Below are 25,628 nucleotides of genomic sequence, written 5' to 3'. Positions count from 1 at the left end.
CACCAAAGATGGACTGTTTTCTATTAGGTATGATAATCAGCCTTCTGTAACTGATTTGTAGTTGATGCAGCAGGTCTTGAAGATGATGCAGGGCTACTACAAACAAGAATGCTTCCCAAGTATATCAACTGCAAACAGAGCAATATTTTTCTAATAGTGCAAAAGTAATTGAACCAATCATCATTGGGCCAATGAAAGTGGTTTATACTAATAGTAGCTCCACGCTATATTCATGCGTCTCCATCTTCTTTGTGATAAGGTGGTTGAAAGATAGGTTGCTGTTTTAATGTATAAGCAAATGCTCGTTTAAAACAAAAAAAATATAAAAACATTTAGAAAATGGGAAATTATTCAATTTATAAATGTAACTAATTATTCCATTAGGATATAGTGGGTTTCTTGAATAATCACTCTATCATTAATTTCATTTATATTCAAAATTTTCAGTCCTATTTACTACAAAGTGGCATAACGCCACGCTCCACCACTTCAAAACGCCGGGCTGCACTGTATTTACAAGGATATGGTGCAGCCCTGCATCTCCCCCTGCACTGGTGCTAATTTTAGCTGCCTAGCGCCAACGCAGACACCCTTGCACCATAGTGCACCACAGTGCAAGGGTGCCTGCGTTGTAGGGAAAGATTGTTTATGTGCAAGAAGGTGTCCCTTCCTGACAATGAAGGTGTCCCTTCCTGCACAAAAACATTCTGAAATGGCATTTTGAAACTTCAATGTGTGCTGCTTAATGCAGCACACATAGAAGTTGCAAAAAATAATTTTTTGTAATTACTTATGTGCAGGAAGGGTCACCTTACTGCACATAAACAATCAGTATTCTTTTGCTGTTTCATTGTGTGCTGCACAACGCAGCACACACAGAAACAGCAACAACAAGGAGAAATTAAACATTTCTCTTGGTAGCGCATGCCCCTTCTTTACGCTGCCCACCTCAAAAACCACTGGGTTTGACGCTGCCCTTGTGAATACATGGGGCAGCGTCAAAACCAATGGGTGTTGCAGTGCACCACAACACCCATTGCCCGCCCCTCACACGCTAAATGTAGCGTGAAAGGGGGCCTTATTTACAAGGCAGCATTAAGCCACGTTAAATGGCTTAAAGCTGCCTTGTAAATAAGGCGAAGCTTATATAGCCACCTGAACGTCACTGAAAGTGACGTACCTGTGGTGAAAGGGGCTTGTAAGTATGCCCTATAGATTAAAGAGTGCTTAAAGAAGGTGAAAAATGACAAAATACTTTGGAGGTTATTCAGTGTTTGGTGGATGTGGGACATCTGCAAATAACTGATGGATTACTGTTAATACTAGTTAGAGTTTAATCCTGGATATTCTCACGTATTAGTGCACATAGAACATTCACCATTTTTGGTAGACCTCCCACATCCACCAAACTCTAAATCCCTTTTGCCATTTTTCTAATTTCGCATGGAAGCCAACTGAGCTAATCCTTTGCTTAAAATGGTGGTGAACGTATGTCTGTCCATACATTTGTTTTTTATTTGACCTCATCTTATACAATTTAAATTATATCCAATTCAAATAATCTGCAAAACCTTGAGGCTTCAAGAAAGGAGAAGTGACAAACTGAGCTAGAATTCGCAGGGAAGGGCAAAGTGGCGAAAGAATTATGAATAAAAGGGACCTCATCTGCATAATACTGCAAGACACAGCTCTTACCCGCCCTCTTCACATGCTCTCTAAAACTCACATAGCCCATCCAGCAGTGTCATAGAGAACACCTCAAAAATAAGATTTAAGCACACCATGAAACACAGACTAGACAATACAATCTGTTCCTTAGAACTTCCATAGTAATCTTTTGTGTGAAGAATCCAATCAACTGCTGACATTTATTTTTCTTTTTTCCCCTGCAGAAACGCTGAAGCTGTGCTCCTATCTTGTAAAACATGAATATATTAATCTCATGGACTAACTTATGGTTTACCCTTATCTTGACAGACTACTGGACAAAGGTGTAAATGTCCATTTTATGTAACACCACATTTGCAGTATTTGATTCCTTTTTCGTGAGTTTTCATACTGAGGTCTGCGAAAAAAAGGACAAGGTTTTCATATGTGTCTGTGAGTGTGCTACTTGCGACTTATCTACAACATCAAGAATGAAGCTGAAGTGTTGGAGAACAGTCGAGAGAATGAAGTCAATGGATCCTAGAATCTTCACTAATGTGGGGAGTGATGAGTTGACATGAGGGGCCATGTGCAGTTTCTTGAAGAGCAGCTAGAATCTGGCGAGCGAGCATTGCAAACAGAATTTATGTAAGCCGTTAGGCTCTAAACAAGAAGATCTCAAAAGCAGCAAAAGATGGAGGTACAGTCCATCAAAGCATTAAGTGCCTAGAAGAAAGAGCATAGTGCTGGTGCAACAGCCAAGAAAGAAGCCACTGATCCACTACGGAAAATCAGAACGTCTGAACAGTATAGAACAATCAAAGTACATATCTCCAGAACTTGATTACCTGAAATCAACTTAGCCTGAAAAGACTAGGGTGCAAACTGGGACATTATTCTCTACCCCAAAAAAACACCAACCCATTCCAAATGTACTGCCTTAGAAGTTGAAACTTCATACCCAAAATCTCTTCTATTAGATCTTCCTTTGCTATTCTATGTGGTTTGGTTTAAGCCGTTACAATGTAAAATTCCACACGAACAACAGATTACACCCTCATAATGCTTGATGCCACCGCACACCTATTATCGTTGCCTTTCAGACATTCATGCCCTTCATGCCCCTTATCTTTGCACTCATTTTAATTTTGGTTCGTTGTTTGGGTTACTTACACCCACAATTGAACTACTCCATGCCACTCTACTTTACGCCACTCCACTCAACACCATTCCAAACAATTGCATTCTACCGCACTCTACACCACTCCACTCCACACAATGCCATTCCGTGCCACTCTACTCTACACCACACCACTCTATACCACTCCACTCTAACCCACTCAACACCAATCTACCCCATTCCACTCTACGCCACTCCATTCTACACCACCCCACTCTACACCACTCCATTCCACTCTACTCTATGCCACTTCAATGTATGCCACTCTATGCAATTCTACGCTACTTCACCCTACTGTATGCCATTCTACTCTACAGCACTCCACTCTACTCTATGCTACTCTACTGCACATCACTCCATTTAACTTTACACAAGTCTAAGCCACTCTACTCTACACCTCTTTGCTCAACGCTACTCCATTGTAGTCTACGCCACTCCACTTTAACCACTCCACTCTACACCACTCCACTCCATTCATTCAACTCCACTCCAATATATGCCACTATACTCTACCACTTCACTCTACGCCCACTCTACTCTATGCCGCATCACTTCACTCCACTGCACTGTACTCTACGTCGCTCTACTCCATGCCACTCTACACTACTCTAGGCTGCTCCAATCCATGCCACTGTCCTCTACGCCACTCTCCCCTATGCCACTCTATGCCATGCCACTAACTTTTAGCCATGCTGAACAGCTGCCACGCCGCTGAGCAATATGGCTAAAAGACTGGCAAAGCCAATAGGTCTTGCATAGGCAAGAGCTATTGACTTTGTCCATGGTTGTTTGTGTCTGCTGCCGCCTCAGGGCTTTTCAGGTACCTCCTGCTTGGGCAGCAGTGTCAGCCTACTTCAGCTACTGATTAGTTTTTGTGCCATTCACATTTTACTTCCACCTAGCACAGCATACAACACAGGGCAGTGGGATAGCCCATTTCAACCACTGATCAGTTAGCCAGCTATTCATGTTTTTGTATGCCCACAGTATTTAGGACAACACTAAGGTACACAAAACTGTGATGGATAAAATACTTGAATTAATCTCAGCCACTGGTAATTACTCAGGCAGCATCCCAATCAATTATGTTGGACCTAGCCATATGAAAATCTTTTCTGAACCTGCTCCAATGGAAACAGTCCAGCTTGAAATACCAGGCCAGGTCCTTCATGAGATGAAGTAGGTTTAGGGCCGTCAATGTGTTCTCGGATCTTCTGCATTTTTTCCACTGAAGAAGAGGTTGATTGCATTGCACTTTTCTGTGGAGTGAGAAATAGGGGAATCAGGCAGGAGGGATACAGTTCTTGATTGTCTCGAAGAATGTTCTGCTTCTTTTGGTGGATCCATTGATGGTGATGGTATAGTACTGTTCTTAGGCTGATGTGATAACCTGGGTCCATGTTGCACTGAGGGCCTTCATTATCAAGAGCTCCTCAGGAGTTCTGTTATTCTTAACTGTCTCATATGGATTGTTTATTGTCAGCAATGTCTTTAGAATGCCAGGGCGCTAAAGGCTTTGGCTTGCACTTGCACTTTTTTAATTTGGGTGCGGATGATTGTAGGAAGCTGGCTGTTTATAGACTGTACCAAAAAGAGGTATACTGTGCACAGAGTCCAGTGAGTCCCCAAAGGTATGGCAGAGGTTAAAGTAGATACTACCTTACTCTCAATGTAGTGTTAACTGGGCTGAGCAGCTAGGCTTATCAGAGGGTAGTGTTAAGCATTTACTGTACACTCAGACAAAAAATGACGTCTCACACTCAAAGACTGAATCCAGACCAATAGGTTGTACAAAAAGTTGTTACTTTGTTGTTTTAGTTCTCAAACTAAGAATCATTTAGTGCAGGTAAGTTTCACAGTGGTTTAAAAGTAGCAATAATTTAAAAGAATGCAGTAATGTTTTGTAAATGCAGCTACATACTTTACAGTATTAAGAATGTTTTCTGTAGATGCCAATCAAGTACAGTTGTATGCTTTTGCAGTGATAAGGTTTGGCAGTTCAATGCAACAGATATAACTCAAATACAAATCTATGGAGGAAAACAATGCTAAACAGTTTGCAGGTAAGTACCTAAACTTACTTCCCCAGGCTTCAGGGGTTTAGGGCAACACAAGACAAGGTTCAAGACCAAGTAGGTACTGCACAATCCCAGCGGCACTGTGGCAGCAGAGTGCAGAGGTCACTGGGCCCAATGTTATCCATGGTCTAAGGGCAAATGCCCCGGGGTCGAAGTGAGCACAGGGTGGCCGCAAAACAGCACCTAAGCTACACCAACAGCGGCACAGGGGTGGCCTGGTGTAGGGTGCAAGTCAGTGTTGGGCACCTCATGCTTTTCAACAGAGTTTGTCGTTTTTGGAAAGAGGCTGCAGGCTTGGACCAGGAGGCTGGATGAAGGCGACCAAAGGTTGGGCAGGTAAGTTGGATAGCTGGGAGACACCATCAGCTGGGCTCCCTAAAATCAGGGGGCCCAGGATGCAGGGGTGTCTCTAGCTGTTGGGGCTTCTCAACTGGTTCAAGTCGCAGTCGGGCAGCAGGCATCGAGGGGGAGATGGGGTCGTGGATAGGTCAGCCACTGATGCAGACAAGGTCAGGATCGCCAGGGAGACTTCACAGGATAGGTGAGTCACTCAAATTCAGGCAGTGGGCTATCGGGTGCAGATTGTGCTGGGGACAAGGATCCGCCTGGATCTGGAGTCCTTGAAGTTGGAGTTTCTTTGTTGGGCAATCAGTGTCCTCGGAACAGAAGAGTCTTTTTCGAAGGCAGGGCAGGTCTCCAGGGTTATTGGAGGCGGCTTAGCTGCAGGACTCGCTGGCTTCAGCTCGCTCGTTCTCTGAAGCAGAGGAAAAGCTGGCAAGGATGGGTCCAAAGCAGTTGTTGTCGTCATCTTCTCTGCAGCATGGCTCTTCGGTTCTTCTTCATCTTAGGTTGTCGCATCTAAGGAGCAAGGTTCAGGGGAGCCCCTAAATACCTAGATTTAGGAGCATTACAGGGCGATGTAGGTTGGGACCAATGGGTCCCTTCCCTGAGGTGTCTACACACTGCTTATGCCACCCTCCAGTGGGGGGGAATATGCCTTGTCCTCATTGGGGGAGTATCCTCATCTTCAAGATGGAGGGGACTGAGATGTGTGTTTCACTTCGCCTCCCCACCCCTCGCAAAGGTGGGCACACCTCCCTTTCTCTTAGGTTTTCCCGCCGATTCTCCTGCCCAAAGTGGGGGTCAGAACTGGTGGGAGCCAACTCCTGATAGCAGCAGAGGCTTTGGCTAGCTTACAAAGGAAGCAAGCCTTTGAGGCTTCCAGTTCGTGTAACCTGCCCACCCTGGGGGAGGAGGCATGACACCTCTGCACAGGATGTGCTTTGTTTCAGGACCTAGAGAGGTGGCAGATGGAGGGTAGCCATTGAGGAACCACTGCAGGGATTGTCGTTTTCCAGGGGGCATCTCCAAGATGCCCCCTGAGCGCATTTTACATTAAATCCAACACTGGCATCAGTTTAGGTTTAATGTGCTGTGAAGCTTCATACCAAACTTCTCAGTCTAAAGTAAAGCCACCATGGAGCTGTGGAGTTCGTGCTGACAAACTCCCAGCCCATGAACTCAAATTGGATTCACTGCACTTACAATGTCTGTGAATGGCACAGACACTGTAGCTGATTTTTTTTTTTTCACGGAGTTTAATGTAGCGCAAACTTGACCCGGTTTCAGGTATCAGAGCGCTTTACATAGCACCAGTTGCGTTATATGAGGACACATTCATTTTTGTTAGGCACGGGGAGATTTAGTAATTTGCCCAGAATCACAGGATGTTCAACGTCATTGCCGAGACCCAAACCCGGTTCCACAAATTCGAGGTCGACTGCCCTAGCCGTTAGGTCAACTCCTCTCCCCTATTGCTCATGCAGCTATACTCTCAGCTGTGGTATAGTGTACTGCCTTTAGGGCTGTAATGCCTGCTAGAGGTGTGATGTACCCATGCTGCAGGCAGTGTGGGTGGACATTGCACACAGGAATCTGGGCCATGTCAACTCATTAGTTTGGTCTGCACCAAAACACACAGCCTGCAGTGGCAGTGTGTGGGTGTTAAGGTGAGGGGTCTCCTAGGGTGGCATACCCTCAGAGGCCCTCCCTGGTCGCAAGGCCCTTGGTACCAGCGGTACCGTTTACAAGGTACTTGCATGTGGCCCAGAGGTGTGCCATTTGTGGAGACAAAGGTACAGTTTTGGGAAAGAACATAGGCCCTGTAAGCCTGATTGGCAGGGACTCAGAGCACACTCAGTCAAATTAGCATCATGTATCTGGCAAAAAGGTAATGGGTAACCATGCGAAAAGGGGCACTCAAAGACTGTATTCAGACCTTTATGGTGCACAAAACGTTATTTTATTTCGAGAACCAAAAATCACTTAGTGCAGGTAAGTTTCACAGTGGTTTAAAAGTAGTAATACTTTTCAAGAATGCAGTAATGTTTTGTAGATGCAGTTATATACTTTACAGTATTAAGAATGTTTTTGATAGAAGTCAATTAAGTACAGTTGTATGCTTTTGCAGTGGTAAGGTTAGACAGTTCAGTGCAAAAGATAGAACTACAATGCAATCCAATAGAGGAGAACAATGTTAAACAGTTTGCAGGTAAGTACTGAACGTACTTCCCCAGGCTTTGGGGGATTAGGACAACACAGGGGAAGGTTCAAGACCAGGTAGGTAGCGCACCACCAGCGGCACTAGGGGGGCCAGATGTTGAGGTCGCTGAGAACAATGTTATCCAATAGAGCCTGGGGGTACCTCGAAGAAGCACGGTTTGCAGGTAGGTACCCACGGTCTTAGGGTAAATGTCCTGGGGGTTGAAGTGGGCACAGGGAGGGGCCACAATGCAGCACCAAAGCTACACCACCAGTGGCACAGGACAATCGGGTGCAAATCAGCATCTGACGCCCAATGTTCTCCGATGGAGGTCGTCGGTTTTGTAAAGAGGCTGCAGCCTTGGACCATGAAGCTGCACGAAGGCGATCAATAACTGGGCAGGTAAGTTGGAAAGCTGGAGGACACCTGGGCGCTGTCAGCTGAGGTCTTCAAAGTCGGGGACGGAGGATGCAGGGGTGCCTTTTGGTGTTGAGGGTTTCTCATCTGGTTCTTGTCGCAGTCGGGGGGACCCTTTAACAGAAGCCAGTTGCTGATAGCAGAAGGAGTAGCTAACAAAGGCAGCTGGTCTTTGAAGCTTCTCCTTTGTGGATCCTGCCCATCCTGGGGGAGCAGGCATGACACCTCTGCCCAGGATGTGCTTTGTTTGAGGACCCAGAGAACAGAGGCTCTCTATGCAGGGACCAGAAAGCTATCTAGAGGTGGTAGATGGTGGGTAGCCATTCAGAAACCACGCAAGGGGCTTGTCATTTTACAGGGGGCATCTCTAAGAAGCCCTATGAGTGCATTTTACATTTAATCCAACACTGGCATCAGTGTGGGTTTAATGTGCTAAGAAGTTTGCTATCACACGTCTGTCTTCGGTGAAGCCATCATGGAGCTGTGGAGTTCGTTCTGACCAACTCCCAGCCCATGTATTCAAAATGGCTTCACTGCACTTACAATGTCTATGAATGGCACAGACACTGTAGAGGCATATTGCTCATGCAGCTATGCCCTCACCTGTGGTATGGTGTACCTGCCTTTAGGGCTGTAATGCCTGCTAGAGGGGGGTGACTTACCCATGCTGCAGGTAGTGTGGGTGGGCATTGCACACAGGAATGTGGGCCATGTCAACTCTTTAGTTTGGTCTGCACCAAAACACGCAGCCTGCAGTGGCAGTGTGTGGGTGTTAAGGTGAGGGGTCTCCTAGGGTGGCATACCCTCAGAGGCCCTCCCTGGTCGCAAGGCCCTTGGTACCAGCGGTACCGTTTACAAGGTACTTGCATGTGGCCCAGAGGTGTGCTATTTGTGGAGACAAAGGTACAGTTTTGGGAAAGAACATAGGCCCTGTAAGCCTGATTGGCAGGGACTCAGAGCACACTCAGCCAAGTTGGCATCATGTATCTGGCAAAAAGGTAATGGGTAACCATGCGAAAAGTGGCACTCAAAGACTGTATTCAGACCTTTATGTTGTTCAAAACGTTATTTTGTTATTTTATTTCGATAACCAAAAATCACTTAGTGCAGGTAAGTTTCACAGTGGTTTAAAAGTAGCACTTTTCAAGAATGCAGTAATGTTTTGTAGATGCAGTTATATACTTTACAGTATTAAGAATGCTTTTGATAGAAGTCATTTAAGTACAGTTGTATGCTTTTGCAGTGGTAAGGTTAGACAGTTCAGTGCAAAAGATAGAACTACAATGCAATCCAATAGAGGGGAACACTGTTAAACAGTTTGCAGGTAAGTACTCAACTTACTTCCCCAGGCTTTGGGGGTTTAGGAAAACACAGGGCACGGTTCAAGACCAGGTAGGTACTGCACCACCAGCGGCACTAGGGTGGCCGAATGCAGAGGTCGCTTGGCACATTGTTATCCAATAGAGCCTGGGGGTACCTCGAAGAGGCACAGTTTTCTGGTAGGTACCGACGGTCTTAGGGCAAATGTCCTAGGGGTTGAAGTGGGCACAGGGAGGGAGCCACAATGCAGCACCAAAGCTACACCACCAGCGGGACAAGGCAGTCGGGTGCAGGGTGCAAATCAGTAGCTGACGCCCAATGTTCTCCATTGGAGGTCATCGGTTTCGGAAAGAGGCTGCAGCCTCGGACCATGAAGCTGCACGAAGGGGATCAACAACCGGGCAGGTAAGTTGGATAGCTGGGGGACACCTGGGCACCGTCAGCTGGGCTCTCCAAAGTCGGGGACGGAGGATGCAGAGGTGCCTTTTGGTGTCGGGGTTTTCTCATCTCGTTCTTGTCGCGGTCGGGGGGACCCTTTGAACAGAGGCTGCAGGAGTTGAGGGGGGGGGTCCTCGAGAGGTCAGCCACTGATGCAGACGAGGTCAGGGTCACTGGGGAGACTTCACAGGATAGGTGAGTCACTCGATCTCGGGCCATTGGCAGCAGGTGCAGAGTATGCTGGGGACACGGATCTGCCTGGACCCAGAGTCCTTGGGCCCGATTCACAGAACTAACTTAAGATAAAATCCTAAACTTACTACCATCACAGAAGGCACTTACTCATTTTGGTATTCACAGAAGGCACTTACTCATTTCGGTATTCACAGAAGTTAGGAGTCCTAACTTTAGGACTCCTAAATGCCTTCTGTGAATACCGAAAGTCTTAAAATGAGGATTTTTCTCAGTTTAGTAGTAGTATAGTTAGGACTCCTAACTTTAGGACTCCTAAATGCCTTCTGTGAATACCGAAAGTCTTAAAATTCGGATTTTTCTCAATTTAGTAGTCCTAAGTTTAGGACTCCTAAATGCCTTCTGTGAATACCGAAAGCCTTAAAATTAGGATTTTTCTCAGTTTAGTAGTAGTATAGTTAGGACTCCTAACTTTAGGACTCCTAAATGCCTTCTGTGAATACCGAAAGTCTTAAAATTGGGATTTTTCTCAATTTAGTAGTCCTAAGTTTAGGACTCCTAACTTTAGGACTCCTAAATGCCTTCTGTGAATACCGAAAGCCTTAAAACTAGGATTTTTCTCAGTTTAGTAGTAGTATGGTTAGGACTCCTAACTTTAGGACTCCTAAATGCCTTCTGTGAATACCGAAAGTCTTAAAATTGGGATTTTTCTCAATTTAATAGTCCTAAATTTAGGACTCCTAACTTTAGGAATCCTAAATGCCTTCTGTGAATACCGAAAGCCTTAAAACTAGGATTTTTCTCAGTTTAGTAGTAGTATAGTTAGGACTCCTAACTTTAGGACTCCTAAATGCCTTCTGTGAATACCGAAAGTCTTAAAATTGGGATTTTTCTCAATTTAGTAGTCCTAAGTTTAGACTTAGGACTACTAAATTGAGAAAAATCCTAATTTTAAGACTTTCGGTATTCACAGAAGGCATTTAGGAGTCCTAAAGTTAGGAGTCCTAACTATACTACTACTAAACTGAGAAAAATCCTAATTTTAAGACTTTCGGTATTCACAGAAGGCATTTAGGAGTCCTAAAGTTAGGACTCCTAACTTCTGTGAATACCGAAATGAGTAAGTGCCTTCTGTGAATACCAAAATGAGTAAGTGCCTTCTGTGAATACCAAAATGGTAGTAAGTTTAGGATTTTGTCTTAAGTTAGTTCTGTGAATCGGGCCCCTTGAATTTGGAGTTTCTTTGTTAGACAATACGTGTCTGTTACACCTGGCGATTTCTGGTTGGCTAAGGCTTGCGCCAAAGTCAGGCAGAAACCACCACTCTAGTCAGGGCAAGGAAGTTACACGCCAAAGATAACCCCTGCTCACCCCCTTGGTAGCTTGGCACGAGCAGTCAGGCTTATCTCTGAGGCGATGTGTAAAGCGTTTGCGCGCGCACCCAGCAACAACACCCAAGGCCCACCACAAAGGAAACTCCACACAAGGTATTCTATAAAAATAACCTTTGTATTATACACAACACATTAGATAAAAACACACACTTTACAATGTGCCAACAGGCACGGGCAGAATTTACAAGGGATTATGTACAAGACAGGGCCACCTGGACCACTGTCAGGAATTAGCACTTTTTAGATATTTAGCACACAAAATATATAAAATCACTGTAGCACAAAAATAATCTGTATAGCACACAACCAGTACTTACTGGTATCGGGGAAGTACCACCTACGTAACCCTAACTACTTTAGGAGACTGTCACGCAGGGAACTAGAACCTCACTAGCACCACCTGTACTAGGAGAAAGCAACAACCACCTACGTATCACAATACCTGTAGGGGTAATAGAACGTTACACCTGATGCCTAAAACATTCAGAGGTGTAGAGCAATGGCACATGACGCATCAAAACACATTCAGAGGTGCACGGAAGGAACACACATGATGCATAAAACATTCAGAGGTGTAAAAGCAATGGCACATGATGCATCAACACACATTCAGAGGTGCAAGTAGGAACAATTGCGCAAGACTCCACCTGAGCCACCACCTGTGGCAGTCCCTGGGCCAACTGGCCTGGAAGGGGCTAGGACACCCTGCGTTAGTCACGCTGCGCCAGCTGCGCAAGCTGAAACGACAATGGTCCCCCACCTAAACGTGGCAGCTGCCCACTAAGTGCTGGGCAGCTGGAAAACGAACTTCAGGCACTCTGCGTGCCTCTGGAGCCCTCTCTGGGCTCTGTTCACCCAAAAATGTCCCCTAGAGCCCTCGTGGCTCGGAACAGTCGTGCTCCCCTTCGTTGGAGCGCGGCGGGCGCTCTGCACACCAGACAATGCCCTCTAGAGCCCTCGTGGCTCTGCACAACGTTGGAGCCTCACTGGGCTCAAACAACAATGCCCCGGGAGCCTTCACGGCTCTGAAACAACATGCCCCCGAGGTCGGAGCGTTCACTGCGCTCTTCGTTGGAGTCCCTCTCCGGGACTCGAATCACCACCAGGCCTCCGTTCGTTGGAGTCCCACACGGGGGACTCTTTCCACACAATGCCCCCCTAGAGCCTCACGGGGCTCGAGAAATGCTGTGGCCACCTTGTGGAGCCTCACGGGGCTCGATCACTGCCCCCGCACCCCCAGCACATGCGCGGAGTCCCCCAGCCCTTCTCAACACTCACCGGGCTGCTCGGGGACTCCCGCGTCGTCTTCCCTCTCTCCGTTCTCGGGGGGGAGGGCGTGAAGGACTCCAAGGCTTCCTCGCGGAGGGGCAGGCACCGACAATGTGCCTCGCGCCCCCTCCGCACAAGTTCTGGCCACCCTCCTCCTCACGGTCCAGCGCGGGGTGGGCTCCCGCCTGGATCTTAACTTCTCCGACCGGGCTGCAACCGCGGCGCTTAGCAGGAGGCGGGGTAGGCTCCCGCCCTCCTTCTCTGAGTTCCGGTTGTCCCGGAGGCCCACCCTCAGCCGCCTGACTTCCGACTGAAGCCCGGCCGCGGCGGTGACGTTCCCAGCGGCAACGAGGGGTAGGCTCCCTCGAAATAAACGCAAATAAGCGGGGTGGGCACCCGCAAGCTGAATCAAAGCGCTTCACAGCGCTATAAGGTGAGCCAGCGCTCGCAGCGCTGCAAGGCTCAGAAAAGCGCTCCCAGCGCCATAAAGATAGCAAGCCCAGGGAAAACAGCGTGCACAGCGCTCCCAAGTCCAGGAAGCGCTCCCAGGCGCTATAAGCAAGGTCCAGCACCCAAAAAGGTCCTTCAGAGAGCAGGGGGCAAAGGCTGGGCCCAGAGCCAGCTCACAGGGCCCTCCAGCAGGGAGGCAGTCCCCAGTGGCGGTCTCTCCTGGCGCCCAGCAGCAGCAGGCCCCCCCTCAAGTGGATCCTGGAAGAGAACAACATGTAAGGGGACACAGCCCCTTTTTATACAGTACAAGGCTTTGTCTAAGGTGCAGGGAAGGGGCGAACCAGTTCCAACAGGTTCCTGAGCACTTTGTTTTGCTCAGCCCCTCTCCCTATTCACTGGCAGGGCTAGGGTCATTAGACGCACCACAGGGGCCGGCGCCAGCATTGTGTGAGGGAAGCCCTGTCCTATTCAGGACCCAGGTACACTCCTCCCCAGCCATCAACATGCTAACTCCCCATTCACCACTGGGTGACTCCTCCTGACTCTGGGGAATTCCCTAGTCCGTCACCTGACCTCACCAGCCAATCGCCAGACAAGCCACACATTTCAGACTGCACACTGAAGTGCCCACTTCTAGAAGTGGCACTTCCACACCAGGTACATGCACGCCGCACACATCAACGCGCAGCATTCACTCCCACGAGTCCGCACATACCAAACACGGGCCTGCACACCCCACGCATCAGGAACTACCGGGACACATACATTCCCCCATGCATTCCTATGGGAGGGCAGGCCAACCTCACAACACGCACGCACTTTACCCTGGGACACAGCGGTAAAGTGCGCAGAAGTCACTAAAATCACTAAACCAAGTCACCATATTACGCAAAAAGTTTCGGGGTGAACCGGCCAGAAGGGCCAAGTCCAACACAACCCCCTTCCAGCCAAAACGCAGGGTAGACCAATCACCACCGTGATGGACTTCCCTGCTTGGGGCGATAGAACACGGACGCGGGCCCGCCACTGCCGGGACACCCTCCTGTTCTACGCCACGGTGAACCCCTGGGGTTTCTTCTCCAACCACTCTCCGGACCAACTGGGCTACCCCACTGGTACTCCCAAGCTGTCCGCGGCCAAGACCAGGCCCTAGGCCACCCAGGTGCCACTGGTCCTTGCCTAACCACAGAGTGGGGGGTAGTAACCCCTGGCACATAGCAGCCATTCTCCACTCTACCCCTCATCAGGGCAGTTCTAAACTGCCACCGATCTTCCAGCCTAGGGCCCGTACCCTCAGGCTGACCAGAAGTCGCGGGTGAGGCTCTCCTCCCCCTACCTCTTCTCCTAGGGTTCCGCCCTCTCCTCCTCTGAGAGGCACCCTCGTAACATACCTCACCAACCAGCTCAGGACCCCTCCCTGAGAACTGGTCTACCAACCTAGGGTTTAACCCCTCAGGTTGCACCGGGGTCAGAGGTGGGCTCTCCCACCCTCTGCACCCCCTTCCAGAGTCCTGCTCCCTACCAACTGGGGCGGTCCCTCTGGAAGAAGAACCGGTCAGGACACTGGTTACAGTAGTCAGACCCTTCAGGTCAGGCTGCTCCTGAACCTGGCCTTCCAACCTCCGGTCTAAAACCTTCGGTGGAACAATTGCCTGGCACTCCAGGACTTCTGGGGACTTGCACACCATCCCCCCAAGAGTAACATATGCCCCATATGTTGCATGACCGTCTGCCTGGCGCAGATCTCCCGTCCCCTGTCCACCTGACAGTGCGCGAAGATCCCCCAGGCCAGACGTGTAGTCGCCATGGTCACTTCTAGGAGACTCAGCCCTCCCGGCTGGTCTCTGACCCACTGGCTCCTCCACCGGGGAACACAGCCCCATGCCACTCCTCTCGCTGGACTTCTGTACCCTCCCTACTGGAGCGGTACTGCCAGACACTAGAACCACAGGAGCCCTGCTTACAGGCGCTCCAGGTCCTCTACTCACTAGGTGATCCTCCTCAAATGGGCTAACAGGACAGCCTAGGTCCCCAACTTGGTGTTCCCTCATGAAACCACCCAAGTCCTGAGGCAGGGTTTCGTACGTCCGGGGACCCTCGGTCACCCACTTACTCCCGCTCCACTGAGCCAGGCCGTAAGCCCCTACACCCTCCTCGCTATCCTGGGACCTAGCTGGGCTACATGGAGCCTCTTCCACCACGCTGGGCTGGAAGATACCTGAACCACTACTTGAGTCACTCCCTAATGACTCCAGAGAACCTCTAGCGCTTTCCCAGCGCTCCGCTTCCTCTGCCAGCGCCCAAGGACAAAAGTAGTCATACCTCACCAGGTGCTGGCGCAACCCTGGAGAACAACTCCTGAGCATCTGCTCTTTGACAATCATTTTGAGCACTATATCCAAATCCTCTTCCGTGTTGACCTCCAGCCAGTCCCACAGTGCCTCATGACAGTCATCCACAAACAACCCCCACGGCTGGTGAGACGGTTTTCTACTGCCCCTGAACTTCAACCTATACTCCTCCTCTTGGGAAACAGGTACCATACTCGGGGAACTGGGCGTGGGACTTGTCGCACGGGACTCTATTTCGCTGCCACCACTGGACTCAACCCTCCCTGGGGAGCCCAGAAAACTACGACTGCACGCAGGCGATAATCTACTCTCCAGCACTGATTTCTCCCTGGCGAAGGCCCTCTCAGCCTCCGCCATCCTCTCCTGCGCTAAGACCCTCTCGGTCTCCAGCTTTTTCTCTGCCATCGTCAGCTGCGCCATCCCCCAGGCATGCTCTAACCTGAGCTTCTCCATGGCCAGCTGATGCTCCCTCTCTTCCCTCCTATCCACCCACTCCTCTGGGGACAGGGCAAGGGATGGGGTGCTGCTCCTGACACTGGACCCAGCAAGGGACTCCCTATCTACGGGGTCTCCACTCTCTACTGACGTCCCTGTCAGGTAACCTTCCTCCTCCTCAGATTCCTCAGGGCTCCCCTCAGACCCACCACCCTCTCGGCGTGCGGCCCGGGCCCTATCTTCCTCGCTGCGCTCTCGCTCCCACTCAACCTTTTGCCAAGTGATCAGGTTGTCCCTCAGTTTGGACTGGGTATCTAACTCACCCACCTCTATGTCCCTCTCCTCACAGAACCTTGCCAGCTCCAACCTACTGTACCTAAACAGACTACAGAAGTTAAAAGCAGGCTCCATTTTGGCGGACGTTCCTGAGAAGAGTTCAACACAAGGAACCTGGGGGTCGGAGCTACACAGGAGTACACAATTCACAAAAGGTTTCAGTGAGCTCTCTATCCTGGAGAACTCACACTCACTGTCTAGTGCCCCACACACCATCCACACACAACCCTCCCCTCGGACTGGTAAGGCAGTTTCTACCACCCCTGATCCCTCAACCTGACCACCACGTGACACAGGTACCAAACTCTGGGCGCAGGGCGGGGGACAAATATACTGGACACAATTACACAATGATACCTTCAGGGGAAATAAAGGAACTTCAAAAACAATAATCCCTAAAATGTGATTTATCTAATGCAGAGTTTTGTGGTGTAGCCAGTCGCTGCTGCGGTACAGCGCAAACGCAAGTCCAAATCCCACCGCTGAACACCAATGTTAGACCTGGCGATTTCTGGTTGGCTAAGGCTTGCGCCAAAGTCAGGCAGAAACCACCACTCTAGTCAGGGCAAGGAAGTTACACGCCAAAGATAACCCCTGCTCACCCCCTTGGTAGCTTGGCACGAGCAGTCAGGCTTATCTCTGAGGCGATGTGTAAAGCGTTTGCGCGCGCACCCAGCAACAACACCCAAGGCCCACCACAAAGGAAACTCCACACAAGGTATTCTATAAAAATAACCTTTGTATTATACACAACACATTAGATAAAAACACACACTTTACAATGTGCCAACAGGCACGGGCAGAATTTACAAGGGATTATGTACAAGACAGGGCCACCTGGACCACTGTCAGGAATTAGCACTTTTTAGATATTTAGCACACAAAATATATAAAATCACTGTAGCACAAAAATAATCTGTATAGCACACAACCAGTACTTACTGGTATCGGGGAAGTACCACCTACGTAACCCTAACTACTTTAGGAGACTGTCACGCAGGGAACTAGAACCTCACTAGCACCACCTGTACTAGGAGAAAGCAACAACCACCTACGTATCACAATACCTGTAGGGGTAATAGAACGTTACACCTGATGCCTAAAACATTCAGAGGTGTAGAGCAATGGCACATGACGCATCAAAACACATTCAGAGGTGCACGGAAGGAACACACATGATGCATAAAACATTCAGAGGTGTAAAAGCAATGGCACATGATGCATCAACACACATTCAGAGGTGCAAGTAGGAACAATTGCGCAAGACTCCACCTGAGCCACCACCTGTGGCAGTCCCTGGGCCAACTGGCCTGGAAGGGGCTAGGACGCCCTGCGTTAGTCACGCTGCGCCAGCTGCGCAAGCTGAAACGACAATGGTCCCCCACCTAAACGTGGCAGCTGCCCACTAAGTGCTGGGCAGCTGGAAAACGAACTTCAGGCACTCTGCGTGCCTCTGGAGCCCTCTCTGGGCTCTGTTCACCCAAAAATGTCCCCTAGAGCCCTCGTGGCTCGGAACAGTCGTGCTCCCCTTCGTTGGAGCGCGGCGGGCGCTCTGCACACCAGACAATGCCCTCTAGAGCCCTCGTGGCTCTGCACAACGTTGGAGCCTCACTGGGCTCAAACAACAATGCCCCGGGAGCCTTCACGGCTCTGAAACAACATGCCCCCGAGGTCGGAGCATTCACTGCGCTCTTCGTTGGAGTCCCTCTCCGGGACTCGAATCACCACCAGGCCTCCGTTCGTTGGAGTCCCACACGGGGGACTCTTTCCACACAATGCCCCCCTAGAGCCTCACGGGGCTCGAGAAATGCTGTGGCCACCTTGTGGAGCCTCACGGGGCTCGATCACTGCCCCCGCACCCCCAGCACATGCGCGGAGTCCCCCAGCCCTTCTCAACACTCACCGGGCTGCTCGGGGACTCCCGCGTCGTCTTCCCTCTCTCCGTTCTCGGGGGGGAGGGCGTGAAGGACTCCAAGGCTTCCTCGCGGAGGGGCAGGCACCGACAATGTGCCTCGCGCCCCCTCCGCACAAGTTCTGGCCACCCTCCTCCTCACGGTCCAGCGCGGGGTGGGCTCCCGCCTGGATCTTAACTTCTCCGACCGGGCTGCAACCGCGGCGCTTAGCAGGAGGCGGGGTAGGCTCCCGCCCTCCTTCTCTGAGTTCCGGTTGTCCCGGAGGCCCGCCCTCAGCCGCCTGACTTCCGACTGAAGCCCGGCCGCGGCGGTGACGTTCCCAGCGGCAACGAGGGGTAGGCTCCCTCGAAATAAACGCAAATAAGCGGGGTGGGCACCCGCAAGCTGAATCAAAGCGCTTCACAGCGCTATAAGGTGAGCCAGCGCTCGCAGCGCTGCAAGGCTCAGAAAAGCGCTCCCAGCGCCATAAAGATAGCAAGCCCAGGGAAAACAGCGTGCACAGCGCTCCCAAGTCCAGGAAGCGCTCCCAGGCGCTATAAGCAAGGTCCAGCACCCAAAAAGGTCCTTCAGAGAGCAGGGGGCAAAGGCTGGGCCCAGAGCCAGCTCACAGGGCCCTCCAGCAGGGAGGCAGTCCCCAGTGGCGGTCTCTCCTGGCGCCCAGCAGCAGCAGGCCCCCCCTCAAGTGGATCCTGGAAGAGAACAACATGTAAGGGGACACAGCCCCTTTTTATACAGTACAAGGCTTTGTCTAAGGTGCAGGGAAGGGGCGAACCAGTTCCAACAGGTTCCTGAGCACTTTGTTTTGCTCAGCCCCTCTCCCTATTCACTGGCAGGGCTAGGGTCATTAGACGCACCACAGGGGCCGGCGCCAGCATTGTGTGAGGGAAGCCCTGTCCTATTCAGGACCCAGGTACACTCCTCCCCAGCCATCAACATGCTAACTCCCCATTCACCACTGGGTGACTCCTCCTGACTCTGGGGAATTCCCTAGTCCGTCACCTGACCTCACCAGCCAATCGCCAGACAAGCCACACATTTCAGACTGCACACTGAAGTGCCCACTTCTAGAAGTGGCACTTCCACACCAGGTACATGCACGCCGCACACATCAACGCGCAGCATTCACTCCCACGAGTCCGCACATACCAAACACGGGCCTGCACACCCCACGCATCAGGAACTACCGGGACACATACATTCCCCCATGCATTCCTATGGGAGGGCAGGCCAACCTCACAACACGCACGCACTTTACCCTGGGACACAGCGGTAAAGTGCGCAGAAGTCACTAAAATCACTAAACCAAGTCACCATATTACGCAAAAAGTTTCGGGGTGAACCGGCCAGAAGGGCCAAGTCCAACAGTGTCCTCGGGATACAAGAGTCTTTTTAGAAGGCAGGGCTAGTCTCTGGTGTTCTTGGAGGCTGCTGGCTGCAGGACTCACCAGTTTCAGCTCACAGGGTCTCTGAAGCAGGAGACAGGCTAGTAGAGCAGGGGCCAAAGCAGTGTTGTCATCCTCTTCTCTGCAGCACGGCTCTTCAGGTATCTTTTTCTTAGGTTGTCGTATCTAAGGAACTAGGTTATGGGTGCCCCAAAATACCTAGATTTAGTGGCGTTACAGGGTCCCTTCCCTGGGGTGTCTACACCCGCTCTTATTCCACCCTCAAGTGGGGGGGTGGCATATGCCTCAGCCTGATTGGGGAAGTCCCCTCATCTTCAAGTTGGAGGGGACTGAGATGTGTGCTTCGCTTCACCTCCCCTACCTGAGGGGGTGGGATTGACAAAGGTAGGCACACCTCCCTTTCCCTCTAGGTTCCCCTACCGATTCTCCTGGCTAAAGTGGGAATTAGAGCCAGTGGGAGCCAGTTGCTGATAGCAGCAGGGGTAGATAACAAAGGCAGCTGGCCTTTGATGCTTCCCCTTGTGGACCCTTCACATCCTGGGGGAGCAGGCATGACACCTCTGCCCAGGATCTTCTTTGTTTCAGGACCCTATGCAGGGGACATAAACCTGTCTAGAGGTGGTAGATGGTGGGTAGCCATTCAGGAACCACACAAGGGACATGTCGTTTTCCAGGGGGAATCTCTAAGAAGCCCTATGAGTGCATTTTACATTAAATCCAACACTGGAACAGTGTGGGTTTAATGTGTTGAGAAGTTTAGTATCAAACTCTCAGTCTTCAGTAAAGCCATCATGGAGCTGTGGAGTTTGTTCTGACAAACTCCCAGCCCATGTACTCAAAATGGCTTCACTGCACTTAAAATTTCTGTGAATGGCACAGACACTATAGAGGCATATTCCTCATGCAGATATGCCCTCACCTGTGGTATGGTGTACCCTGCCTTTAGGGCTGTAATGCCTGCTAGAGGGGTGACTTACCCATGCTGCAGGCAGTGTGGGTGGGCATTGCACACAGGAATGTGGGCCATGTCAACTCTTTAGTTTGGTCTGCACCAAAACACGCAGCCTGCAGTGGCAGTGTGTGGGTGTTAAGGTGAGGGGTCTCCGAGGGTGTCATGCCCTCAGAGGCCCTCTCTGGTCACAAGGCACTTGGTACCAGGGCTACCGTTTACAAGGTACTTGCATGTGGCTCAGAGGTGTGCCAACTGTGGAGAGAAAGGTACCGTTTTAGGAAAAAACATGGGCTCTGTAAGCCGATTGGCAGGTACCCAGGGCACACTCATTCAAGTTGGCATCATGTATCTGGCAAAAAGGTAAGGGGGTAACCATGCAAAAAGTGGCACACAAATACTGAATTGAGACTATTAGGTTGTGCAAAACATTATTTTGTTATATTATTTCTAGAACCAAAAATCACTTAGCGCAGGTAAGTTTCACGGTGGTTTGAAAGTAGCAATACTTTTCAAGACTGCAGTAATGTTTTGTAAATGCAGTTATGTACTTTATCGTATTAAGAATGTTTTCTGTAGATGTCAATCAAGTACAGTTGTATGCTTTTTCAGTGATAAGGTTTGACAGTTCAATGTAATATATAGAACTACAATGCAAATCTATTGAGGAAAACAATGTTAAACAGTTTGCAGGTAGGTACCTAAACTTATTTACCCAGGCTTTGAGGTTTGAGGACAACACAAGGCACAGGTTAAGACCAGGTAGGTACTGAACTAACAGTGGCACTGGGGCGGCTGAGTGCCGATGTCACTGGGCCTAATGTTTTCCCATGGAGCCGGGGGTACCTCTAAGAGGCACGGTTTGAAGGTAGGTACCCACAATGTTAAACAGTTTGCAGGTAAGTATTCAACTTAATTCCCCAGGCTTTGGGGGTTTAGGACAACACAAGGCAAGGTTTAAGACCAGGTAGGTACTGAACTAACAGCCGCCCTTGGGCGGCAGAGTGCAGAGGTCACTGGGCCTAATGTTATCCAATGGAGCCGGGGGGTACCTTGAAGAGGCACGGTTTGAAGGTAGATACCCACATTGTTAAACAGTTTGCAGGTAAGTACTCAACTTACTTCCCCAGGCTTTGGGGATTTAGGACAACACAGAGCAAGGTTCAAGATCAGGTAGGTACTGCACCACCAGCAGCACTAGGGCGGCCGGATGCAGAGGTCACTGGGCACAATGTTATCGAATAAAGCCTGGGGGTACTTCGAAGAGGCACGGTCTGCAGGTAGGTACCCACAGTCTTAGGGCAAATGCCCCAGGGATTAAAGTGAGCCCAGGGTGGCCACAAAGCAGCACCAAAGCTACACCACCAGCGGCACAGGGGTGGATGGGTGTAGTGTTCAAATCAGTGTCGGGCAACCAATGCTTTCTAACGGAGTGCATCGTTTTCGGAAAGAGGCTGCAGACTTGGACCAGGAGGCTGGATGAAGGTGACCTACGGTTAGGCAGGTAAGTTGGATAGCGGGGAGACACCATCAACTGGGCTCCATAAAGTCAGGGGGTGGAAGATGCAGGGGTGCCTTTTGGTGTTGGGGTTACGCAACTGGTTCCAGTTGCAGTCGGGCTGCAGGCGTAGAGGGGGAGAGGTGTTCCTGAATAGGTCAGCCACTGATACAGACGAGGTCAGAATTGCCGGGGAGACTTCACAGGATATGTGAGCCACTTGAAATCGGACCGAGGGCATCAGGTGCAGAGTGTGCTGGGGACGCGGATCCGCCTGGATCGGGAGTCCTTGAAGTTGGAGTTTCTTTGTTGGACAATTCGTGCCCTCGGAAGACAAGTCTTTTTCGAAGGCAGGGCAGGTCTCCAGGGTTCTTCAAAGCTGCTTAGCTGCAGGACTCGCTGGTTTCAGCTTGCATGTTCTCTGAAGCAGAAGACAGGCTGGTAGGGATTGGGCCAAAGCAGTTGTTGTCGTCATCTTCACTGCAGCACGGCTCTTTGGTTCTTCTTCTTAGGTTTTTGTATCTAAGGATTAAGGTTCAGGGGTGCCCATAAATAACTAAATTTAGGGGAGTTACAGGGGGTGCAGATTGGGACTAATGGGTCCCATACCTTGAGTCTCTTCGCCTCTCTTATGCCACTCTCCAGTGAGGGGGAGCATATGCCTCGTCCTCATTGGCGGAGTACCCTCATCTTTCAAGATCGAGGGGACTGAGATGTGTGCTTCACTTTGCCTCTCCCACCTGAGGGGTGGGGTCGGCAAAGGTGGGCACACCTCCCTTTCTCTGTAGGTTTTTCCGCCGATTCTTCTGCCCCAAGAGGGGTCAGAACCGGCAGGAACCAACTCCTGATACCAGCAGAGGCTTGGGGCTAGTTAACAAAGGCAGCAAGCCTTTGAACCTTCCCCTTCGTAGAACCTGCCCATCCTGGGGGAGGAGGGCATGACATCTCTGCCCAGTATGTGCTTTTTTGCAGGACCCAGAGAGGTGGCAGATGGCGGGTAGCCATTCAGGAACCACTCCAAGAATAGTCGTTTTCCAGGGGGCATCTCTAAGATGCCCTCTTAGTGCATTTTACATTACATGCAACACTGGCATCAGTGTTGGTTTAATGTGCTGTGAAGTTTGGTACCAAACTTCTCAGTCTTCAGTAAATCCATCATGGAGCTGTGGAGTTTGTGCTGACAAACTCCCAGCCCATGTGCTCAAAATGACTTCACTGCACTTACAATGTCGGCGAATGGCGCCGACACTGTAGGGGCATATTGTTCATGCAGCTATGCCCTCCACTGTGGTACGGGTGACTTAGCCATGCCACAGGCAGTGTGGGTGGGCATTGAACACATAAATGTGGGCCATGTCGACTCTTTAGTTTGGACTGCAGCAAAACACGCAGCCTGCAGTGGCAGTGTGTGGCTGTTAAGGTGACGGGTCTCTGAGTGTGGCATGCCCTAAGAGGGTCCTCTCTGGTCACAAGGCCCTATGTACCAGGGGTACCATTTACAAGGGACTTGCATGTGGCCCAGAGGTGTGCCAGTTGTGCATTCAAAGGTACAGTTTTGGGTAAGAATATAGGCCCTGTAAGCCTGATTGACAAGGACCCAGGGCACACTCAGTCAAGTTGGCATCATCTATCTGGCAAAAAGGTAAGGAGTAACCATGCAAAAAGGGGCACTCAAAGACTGAATTCAGACCATTAGATTGTAGAAAACATTGTTACTTTGTTATTTTATTTCTAGAACCAAGAATCACTTAGTGCAGGTAAGTTTCACGGTGGTTTAAAAGTAGCAATACTTTTTAAGAATGCACTAATGGTTTGTAAATGCAGTTATATACTTTACAGTATTAAGAATGTTTTCTGTAGATGTCAATCAAGTACAGTTGTATGCTTTTGCAGTGATAAGGTTAGACAGTTCAGTGCAATAGATAGAAATACAATGCAATCCTACAGAGGAACACAATGTTAAACAGTTTGCAGGTAAGTACTCAACATACTTCCCCAGGCTTTGGAGGTTTAGGACAACACAGGGCAAGGTTCAAGACTAGGTATGTACTGCACCTCCAGAGGCACTAGGATGGCCGGATGCAGAGGTCGCTAGGCAAAATGTTATCCAATACGGGGGTACCTAGAAGAGGCACGGTTTGAAGGTAGGTACCCGCAGACTTAGGGCAAATGCCCGGAGGTTGAAGTGAGCACAGGGAGGGGCCACAATGCAGCACCAAAGCTACACCACCAGGGGCACAGGGCGTTCGGGTGCAAATTAGCGTCTGACGTTTAATGTTTTCCAATGGACGTGGTCGGTTTCGGAAAGAGGCTGCAGCCTTGGACCATGAAGCTGCCCGAAGACGATCAATGGCTGGACAGGTAGGCTGGAAAGCTGGGGGACACCTGGGCACCATCAGCTGGGCTCTCCAAAGTCTGGACAAAGGATGCAGGGGTGCCTTTTGGTGTCAGGGTTTTCTCATCTGGTTCTTGTCGCAGTCGGGAGGACCCTTCTAACAGAGGCTGCAGGCGTTGAGGGGGAGTCCTGAGAGAGTCAGCCACTGATGCAGACGAGGTCAGGATCGCTGGGGAGAATTCACAGGATAGGTGAGTTACTCGAACTCGGGCCATTGGCATCAGGTGCAGCGTGGGCTGGGGACGCGGATCCGCCTAGATCCGGAATCCTTGAAGTTGGAGTTTCTTTGTTGGACAATCAGTGTCCTCTGGATACAAGTCTTTTTCAAAGGCAGGGCTGGTCTCTGGGGTTCTTGGAGGCTGCTGGCTGCAGGACTCACCAGTTTCAGCTTGCAGTGCCCCTGAAGCAGGAGACAGGCTGTTAGAGCTGGGGCCAAAGTAGTTGTTGTTGTCCTCTTCTCTGCAGGACGGCTCTTCAGGCCTCCTTTTTCTCAGGTTGTCGTATCTAATTTACCAGGTTTATGGTTTCCCTTAAATACCTAGATTTAGGGGCGTTAGAGTGGGGTACAGGTTGGGACCAATGGTCCCTTCCCTGGAGTGTCTACAACCCCCTCTTATGCCACCCTCCAGTGGGAGAGGGCATATGCCTCATCCTGATTGCGGGGGTCCCCTCATCTTCAAGATGGAAGGGACTGAGATGTGTGCTTCGCTTCACCTCCCCCACCTGAGGGGTGGGGTTGACAAAGGTGGGCAACACTCCCTTTCTCTCTAGGTTTTCCTGCTGATTCTACCGCCCATAGTGAGAATCAGAACTAGTGGGAGCCAGTTGCTGATAGCAGCAGGGATAGCTAACAAAAGCGGCAGGCCTTAGAAGATTCCCCTTCGTGGCCCCTGCCCATCCTAGGGGAGCAGGCATGACACCTCTGCCCAGGATATGCTTTGTTTCAGGACCCAGAGAGTGGAGGCTCTCTACCCAGGGGCCAGAAACCTGTCTAGAGGTGGTAGATGGTGGGTAGCCATTCAGGAACCACACAATGGCTTGTTGTTTTCCAGGGGGCATCTCTAAGATGCCCTCTGAATGCATTCTTCATTAAATCCAACCCTGGCACCAGTGAGGGGCGACGTACCCATGCCACAGGCAGTGTGGGTGGCATGGCACACAGGGATGTATGCTATCTCGATTCTTCAGTTTTGTCTGCACCAAACACGCAGGTGGGTGTGCTAAGGTGAGGGGTCTCTGAGGGTGGCATAATACATTCTGCAGCCCTCAGAGGCTTTCTCTGGTCACAAGGCCCATGGTACCAGAGGTACCTTATACAAGGTACTTGCATGTGGCCCAGAGGTGTGCCAATTGTGGAGAAAAAGGTACAGTATTGAGAAAGAACACAGGCCCTGGGAGCCTGAGCGGCAGGGACCCAGGGC

The sequence above is a fragment of the Triturus cristatus genome, chromosome 6 (genome assembly GCF_964204655.1).
Source record: "Triturus cristatus chromosome 6, aTriCri1.1, whole genome shotgun sequence".
Taxonomy (NCBI): Eukaryota; Metazoa; Chordata; class Amphibia; order Caudata; family Salamandridae; genus Triturus; species Triturus cristatus.
The sequence above is the reverse complement of the archived record's forward strand: the minus strand, read 5'-3'. Positions refer to the sequence as shown.